Source organism: Cibotium barometz, chromosome 9 (assembly GCF_041138505.1).
Source record: "Cibotium barometz isolate CiBa-2024 chromosome 9, ASM4113850v1, whole genome shotgun sequence".
NCBI lineage: Eukaryota > Viridiplantae > Streptophyta > Polypodiopsida > Cyatheales > Cibotiaceae > Cibotium > Cibotium barometz.
In genome coordinates, this window is record NC_141054.1 from 20,227,301 (window position 1) to 20,236,542 (window position 9,242).

Below are 9,242 nucleotides of genomic sequence, written 5' to 3' on the forward strand. Positions count from 1 at the left end.
CCAATGCCATATTTTAGCGAGGAAGCACTCCTTCCTCTACCACCTTCTCCAGAGGTCGGTTTTTGTACAGGATTGTCCCTGCATCCTGAAGTGATTGATACCATCTTCCCAGCAGAAGTGGACACGGATCCACCACCAATGCAAGGGTAAGCTCAGCGACTCCACAATAAGATCAACAAGCCAGGGCACTTTTCTCCCACTGGGTTTTTCCCCTCGGCGGCTATATTCGCGGTGATTGGCACCAATAACAAATTTTATTCCTTTCTTTTCTTTTCTTGTTTGTTAATAAACAATTTGCAGAGATCTCAGCTAAACAAGAGCATACAAACACGCCCCAATAGTCCACCTACCGTGCACACAAATTAGGAAGGGGGGAGACATGCAATGCCTACAAAGAGCAAAGAGAAGCAATCTGCACAACATCAGCAATGCATCAATGCAAACGCAGAACATCAACGAGCACTACAACAGGTGTATTCAAATCATAATCTTTTGTTCTTTATGTGCTTTTAACTTTTGGATATATTGTTTACATGTTCACACACAGTTGGCTGGTTTAGGTTTAAATTAGTTGTTAAAATTTGGTGAGTGATTTCTAGATTCTTAGAGGACTTAGTAGAAGGTATTTCTATTTGAAGACGGTGTAGGATATATACCAATGGAGTATGCTACGTTCTTATGCTCTCGAAGTATATTAGTTATCCCTAGTGGTAGCTACCTCTTCTCTTAGGTATGGGCTAGGTGCTAGGATTAATAAAAATTTTTTACGAAAATCATGCCCTAAAAAATATATACAAGTGAATCGAGACATGACGTGTCTACAGCCATGTGGAATGCTTGGTAGGACCTTGGGTTGTCTCGCACTTGAGGGCCGATGCCTTGGTTTCCATGGGGTGAACACTGACGTCTAGAAGATTAAGAAAAAACCTTCAAGGACTCTATCGCCTTGATAGATGTTGGTAGGACTCTGGGGTACATTATGGGCCCTCGAGACCGATGCCCTCATCTTCATGGGGTACTCCTTATGTCAAACAGAACTAGAGGTCCACTACCATTTTGTCAGAGAGAAGGTTTTGGGAGGAGACATTGACCTTGTTTATGTCAGCACACAGGATCAGGTCGCTGACATCTTCACCAAAGCATTGGGTACAGAGAAGCTCTGCAGATTCAAGGCTTCCCTTGGTGTACATGAGATGGAGTTGAGCTCGAGGGAGAGTGTTGAGATATCGAGCTCATCTAGCTCGGCGGTGGACATTGATGACCCGCTTGGGGGATAGGCCCCACACTTATACCACTGGCATGGTTGGTGAGATCATGGGTGATATGCGGCCAGTGGGATGACAGGCTATGTGACAGCCATTCTAGAGACTGGCATAGTTATAGCGCCAGCTCATTTAGTTGGGTTCACACTATAGAGAACCCTAGTATGTATTTGGTTGAGTACCTTTTCATAGTGTGTACTCTTATCTTTGTATATGGTGTGTTGAGTGTTGTGTGAAGAAAAAGAAGACTTTCAGCCTCTCACCTTGTGTGTTCTCTTTTAGGGTTTTGTGAGTGTGTGTGCGCTTGCAAGAGCTCAAGCTCTCTTCTCCCCTGCATCTTTTTATTCTGCTGGTTTGTCATTGCAGGGGAGAAGAGAGCTCAAGCTCTCTTCTCCCCTGTATCTTTTCATTCTGCTGGTTTGTCATTGGTACTGTACCTCCATCGTGCAGGTTGTTAGTTTCTTTTCCATTTCCTTTCATGGTAACCATCTTTGTCATCCAAGCTGTGACTGGTGGCGAGGTATCTAGAAGTAAGTTTTTGCACTTCATGCCTTGATCTCCAGTGTGGTGAGAAAAATGGTTTTCTTTTTGGTTTGCTAGTGGCTTGTCCCTTTGTTGTAAGGATACTCCATGGCATCCTTTGATGGTTTTCCTTGGTAACTATCTTTATCATCCAAGCTGTGACTGGTGGCGGGGTATCTAGAAGTAAGTTTTTGCACTTCATGCCTTGATCTCCAGTGTGGTGAGAAAAATGGTCTTCTTTTTGGTTGCTGCCTGCTGGTGGCTTGTCCCTTTGTTGTAAGGATACTCCATGGCATCCTTTGATGGTTTTCCTTCATTGTTGAAAATCATTCGAGATCTTGGATGGCCTTCGTATGTGATGGGCTTCATTTTACAGTGATGGTAACTTTGGCTTGGGTCAAAAATAGAAGAAGGAGCTATAGGCTCTGGGATCTTGGGAAGTGTGAGGTAATTCATGTGAGGTGGGTGTACATACTGGTACTTTAGTTGTAGATTTTGGGGTGGGGTTTTCTAGGGTTTGGAGGTGGATCTTGGGGACATAGATTGTATTCTTCATGACTGTGTGCAAAGTAGGTGGAAGGGAAGAGATAATGTAGAGGATGGTTGGAGGCAAGGGGTTGTATCTTGTGGTGGTTGGAAAGGGTTACTATATGCAAACAAACCAAGATAGTTGTATCTTGTGGAGGTTTAAAAAGAGCTACCATATGTAGCATTGGCACGGAGTGAATGCCGATTCTTGATGGGATTGCATCATCTCGGTGAGAACTTGAGGTGAATCTTCCATGACTGTTCCGGGAGGAGTGACGTCATCAAAGTGGTGGATGCCCAGGTAGTGGATTAGTGGGGTTGTCACATTTATGAATGGATTTGTTGGCATTGGAGCGTGGTGGGGCCGCAGGCGGTAGCCATTGATTGGTTTTTGAAACCGCTTATCGTTGAGTGTGCTGAGAAGGAAAGAGCCATCATAGAATTTTTTGACAATCTAGAACGGTCCTGTGTCCACCAGAGCTTATCATTGAGTGTGCTGAGAAGGAAAGAGCCATCATAGAAGTTTTTGACAATCTAGAACGGTCCTGTCCACAAGAGCTTTAATTTTCTAGGATGGTCGAGACTGAAATAAGAGAATTGGATCTTCTTCTTTGAATACCCAGAACTTGGAGTGATGGTCAACCCATTCTTCCTTCTTTGTTGGATGACCTTGGTGACGAAAAAACTTTTGAGGCGTGCTTCATCTAGTGTGAGGAGTTGATCTAGGTGATGCTGCATGGACTCTTCTAGGCTTAATTTTCCTGCAATGGCAATGCAAAGACTTGGTACTAGGAATTCCATTGGGACAACTGCTTCTATGCCATACACTAATTTTAATGGAGTCATTGATTTTGTATGCTATGCGGCAAGCCCATAAAGTTGAATATAGCTTTTCATCCTAGTCATTGTGATTTTCATTGACAATTTTGTGAGATTGTTCTTGATGATTTTGTTGGTCAATTCAGCTTGACCATTGGCTTGGGGATAGTAGATTGTGGAACGCGTATGGATTGATGAAAAACAAGTAGAGGGAGAGGAGACACACACACAGGAGCAAACCCTAATGTATTATCAAACCCTAACCATAGAGGAAAGCCATCTCCCTTCTCACACAATGCATAAAGCCATCTCCCTTCTCACACAATGCATAAAGCCATAATCCATAATCTATAACACACTACATGTGTTGTGTCCACACACTGCTAACCCTAGCTAATGTCCACACACTATGACCAGCTGGACGCGGTCATTTATGTCTCACACACATAAATGACCAGCTGGATGCGGTCATTTATGTCTCACACATGTTACTACCTAACATGCCAGCACATAGTGCAACTGGCACAAGCTGACATCGAGCTTGAATCTCAATAGCCCCTCTCAAGCTCATGATGTACTGCCATAGATGATGATGTAGATGAGCTTGGGCTATCAAAGCTCTCAACACTCCCCCTCAAGCTCATCCCATGTACTCCCAACATAGTACGGAAGTACTTAAACTTCTCCCTGCTAAGTGGCTTTGTAAAGATGTTGGCCACCTGCTCTTCAGTCTTCACATACTGCAAATCCATTGTACCATCCAACACTTTCTCTTTGACAAAATGATAATGGACCTCTATGTGTTCGGTCCGCGCATGAAAAACTGGATTCTTGGCCAACTGTATGCTACTCATGTTGTCACAATGAATGACAACCTTGCCATCAATAGGCTCATCCAAATCAGCAACCAAGAGACTCTTTAACCATACTCCTTCACAGGTAGCAATGGCTGCACCCCTGTATTCAGCCTCTGTACTAGATAAAGCAATAGTAGGTTGCTTCTTACTACTCCAACTCACCACTGCACTTCCAAATGTAAAGGCATAACCACTAGTAGACCTCTTGTCATACGAGCTACCTGCCTAATCTGAGTCTTTGTAGCCGTGTACATCCAAGCCTTTACCATGCTCATAAAGAAGACCATAATGTGCAGTGGTCTTTACATATCACATAATGTGTCTCATTGCATCCAAATGAGGTTTTGTGGGACTCTGCATAAATTGGCTTACTAGCCCCACAGCATAACTGAGATCTAGGCATGTGATAGTCATGTAAATAAGACTGCCAAAACCATCTTTCTATACATAGATGGATCATCCAACTCTTCACCAAAATTAGCCCCTGCAGCTTCACATTCTGATCCAAAGGTGTACTCATTGGCTTACACCCTGTCATCCCATATTTTGCCAACATATCCAATGCATATTGGCGTTGCACTAACCATGTCCCTGCATGGTCTTTGATCACTTTAATCCCAAGAAAATATCTCAATTCACCCAAGTCTTTCATATCAAACTGCCCACTCAATGCCTTCTTGACATGCATAACATCTGTAGCATGATCTCTTGTGACAATCAAGTCATCCACATAGATATGACAAGTGCAAAATTTTGAAAGGTGTTTTGGGCTTGTGTACATATGGGATGCATGGCATGAAAAAAGCTTTGCCCTAAACGCCCTGGCAGATGTACAGAGTGGGTGGCTTTGTAGTAGGCTAGTACATGTATGGTTTTTTTTCTAAGAGCAGGTAATAGAAGCTTTGAAGTCAACTGTATGGACGACATGTGAACAAGAGTGAATCTGGCCATTTGGATGCATCAAAAATAGTAGTTGGAGGCTACGTGCCCGAGAGATGGAGAGTTGCCATAGATGGAAATAGTGAGGAGAAGGAGGTGGCGCAAGGGATTCGATGGAGGGAAAATACCAAATTGGGCTAGGTGGCGGGTTCTTCCAGAATAAAGAGTTCGTAGCAAAGCAGAGAAAGTGTGTGGTGCCGACGTGTGAAGGTGGCCGCCTCCTATGGTGGATGCAAGGAGTTGAGGGCTGTGCGGCGCAGGCAAGGATAGAGTGTGGCTGGGTTTTTGTTTTTGTAGCCGGCGGTGGCTGTGGGCGACGAAGAGAAAGGAGGTCGACTGTGCGAATGAAAGCCTCAGGTGCCTGTAGTGGTTGGGTGTGTCACCTGGTACGTAGCAATAGTAGCTGAGAAGAGGAGGTTGGTGTTGAGCGCAGCCGAGAAGTGAAGAGGTGCGCCAATGGTAGCACGCTGCCTAGGATAGCAAAGGCTGGCGATGACTGCAGGCCGGGGATAGTAGAGAGGCGCCAACTGCAATGGTAGCATGCTAGTAGAGAAGAAAAAAGGCTAAGGAGCTGCCTCTAGTAGTGGTGGTTGTTGGGGGTGCCACCTTGTGTGGTGCTGCTGCTGCAACTGCAGTAGAGAAGACGGGGGTTGATTGTAGCGAAGCAAAGAGAAAAAGTAGGTGCTGGCGATGACAGAAGGGGTGGCTAGGGGGTTTTGGTTTTGTGTTGGCGCAGTGGATGGTGGCGACAGAGAGAGGGTGTTCTTTTTGAGTTGGCCGCCTCTTGAGGGAGAGCTTTGGGTAGGTGTTGCTTTGGTTGGCTTTGGACACTGGCGATAGCAGGCTCTGGAGAGGGGGGCTCTAGGAAGAGCAAGATTGTTCTCTCTCTCCCATGGAAGGCAACGCAACAAAAGACAGCATTTCAACTGGCAGCATTTTCTCTCCTCTTTTTGCTGGCTCATGGTTGTCTCAGAGGTTCTCCTCTGGCCCTTGTGAACTCGAGGCTGTTTGGCACTCCTTGTCTTAAGAATCAAGGGACTTGGTGAGAACGCTGTGTTCATGTATTTACAGCTTGTGATAGCCTATGCAATTCAGCAAGGGCTCTTTGAGGCTGTGAAAATAGCATAGAGTTTGTTGTGGAAAACAACCTTGGTTTTAGCACTGTTTGTGGGGATGGTGCTGTGTATGTTTACACATGGGAACAAGACTGTATGTGTTTGTTGGGTAATTATTTTGTCTATGGTGCCCCTGCTTTGTGCTGTCCTTCTAGTGTGGGTGGTGTGGTGAATTGTGTGAGAAGTGTTCCAGCTAGTGTGCTGGTGGTGCCCCTGGTTCGTGGTGTTTTCCAAGGCTGTTGGATGGACAGCTATAGAGGTAGGTGATTCCGTGTCCGGAATTTCCGACAACAAGTAAGACAATCCCATGATCTGTCTTCTTCACATAGAGTGAAGAATCTGCTGAAGAAACCTGAAATCTAAGGGAGAAAATATATCGGCTTATCTTATCACTCCAAGCACGAGGTGCTTACTTCAAACCATATAATGCTTTCTTTAATCTGCATACATGAGTGGGGTACCTCGGGTGTACATATCCTTCTGGCTGTGCCATATAAACTTCCTCTTGTAAATCACCATTTAGAAATGCATTTTTCACATCCATTTGATGCATTTCCCAACCATTTGCTACAGCCATAGCAATGACTGCTCTCACTGTTCCCATCTTTACAACTGGACTAAATGTTTCATCAAAGTCCAAACCTTGGGTTTTTGCATAACCCTTAGCTACTAACCGCACTTTATGGTGCTCAATGGAACCATTTGATTTGCATTTCACCTTATAAACCCATTTGCAACCAATGACATTTTTGTCTTGTGATAAGGCAACCAAATCCCATGTTTCATTATGAACCAATGCGTCCATCTCAACATCCATTGCCTTCTCCCACACATGCTTCCCAATAGCTTTTGTATAGCATGTAGGTTCCACAATAGTGAAACAAAGTCTATGGCCGATGTCTTGTATGTGCCTTCTATTACAAAAAGTTTGGCCTCAGTTGGTCAAATGGTGGAGCAAGGTTTATAGGTTTGTTTCAAAACGAGCATGGATGCTTCGTTGAGGATTTCAAAAATGGATGTAGAGTCATTGCCAAAGGCAAGAAAGAAGGCAGGTTATTTAAGTTGGATGCTGGGATTCCTGAGTTGAAATCAGCCATGTCCTCTAAACGTCAAAATGTGGTATAGGACATTGACATGTGGCATAAAAGGATTGGACATGTGAACATACAAAGGTTAAAGAACATGCAGGCAAGAGGCATTGTTAGTGGGATTCCTAGATTCAAGTATGATGGGAATAAGGGCGTAGCTGTGAGGGGCGTAAAAGGTAGCTACTGGCATTAAACGAAAGGGCTGGTGTTACAGGAAGCCAAGCTTGGCTGGAGTGGTGCTATGGTGGAAGCGAATGGTGAAGAAATTGCCGCCTGGTGCTTGGAGGCCTGGGAGCCGTGTGTGAAGCGCAGGAGGGTTGGCGCTGAGGCTGCTTGCAGACAAAAACAAGAGACACAGCCATATGGTGTGAAGGGAGCGCAGCCAGATGTGCGAAAAGAGCCAGAGTGTTGGCCGGGTTGCCATTTCCTAAAGAAGGCAACATGAGTAGCAGGCCACTTGAGATAGTTCATAGTGATGTATGGGGTCCTGCACAAAACCCATCCATTAAAGGCAGCTTGTATTATGTGACATTCATTGATGATTTCAGCAGAATGACTTGGATTTACTTTCTTAGAGAGAAAAGTGAAGTGTTGGGAAAGTTTATGGACTTCAAAGATTTTGCAGAGAAGCAATATGGCTCTTGGATAAAATGTTTGAGGACAGATGGAGGTGGTGAATACACCTCACTTGTTTTTGAGAATTTCTTGAGAAAGCATGGCATAAGAAGGCTTGCAGGTATACACCTCAGCAAAATGGTGTTGCTGAGAGGAAAAATAGAGTTATTTGTGATGTGGCTAGGGCGATGCTCAATGAAAAGAGCATGCAAAATTATTATTGGACAGAAGCATGTGCTGCAGCGGTGTATATACTTAATAAGACACCCACAGCAGCCATACATGAAAGAACACCAGAGATGCGGCTTACAAGTTTTAGGCCAGACATTGGACACCTCAAAGTGTTTGGTTGCATAGCTTATGTGCATGTGCCTAATGAGAGAAGGAGGAAGTTGGATCCTAAGGCAGAAAAGTGTGTTTTTGTTGGGTATGCACAGGATCGCAAGGCATATAAATGTTATAATCCTCATACTAGGCAAGTGGTTATCTCACCAGATGTGGTGCTAGTTGGTACAAGGCAAAGGATGAGGATGTCAATGATTCCGTTGATGCTGATGTGCATGTGAAAGCAAGTTCTATTTCTATGTCTGGGCCAACAGAGTCTGAGAGTAGCACTATACATCCATGGTCAGGACGCTTGAGACATGAGATTGTGAGCACTGGGAGTTGTGGATAAAGGGAAAAAGAAGGTTGAAGGAATTGGCATTACAGGTTATGAGCGTCAAGTTCAGAAAGTTTGGATGAAGAACTTGGCCTACCAATTTTACACACACACCAACACCAGGTGCAAGGCAGGATAGATATGTGCCTCCACATGCTAGAGTGATAGGTGTTCAGAGTGATCCACATGCATTGTGGAGGTCCCAAAGGGTCACGTATCCAGTTGGACGATAGGTTGACATATCGTGACTTTGGTATGCATTACGCATATATGACCTCTTTGGTGAAGGTACACTTCCAACATGTGTGATAGCATGTTGAAAATCATCTGTTTCCACATAGCCTTTCACATCCATTGGCTTCATATGCTCAAACCATTCGCCATGATATTTCATATGGTTTGATGCTCCAGAGTCCATATACCAAGTGTCATCACTATCACCATTTGTTATCATAGATCCCACGACATGTTTCATGGCAAACAAGTGATTTGCGCTGCCATCATTACTACTTGATGCATAATTTCCACCATGTTGTGCATAATGTGCACCATGTTATGCTCTACCCCCCCTCAAATCATTTTTTTTGCGGAAACAATCACGTGCCATATGACCAAATCTCCCATAGTGATGGCATTCCACATTTTGCATAGATGTTTGTTGGCCTTGCCAACGTCCTCTACCACGAGGATTACCTCTGCCTCTCTGAGGTGTATATCCATGACCACCTCTAGCACCATATATGTAGGCTGAAAATTCTGTTGTGGTGACCTATCTTGCCATCCATGACCACGTGATGTAAATCTCCCCCTGCCTCTAAATCCCCTTTGTGAATAGA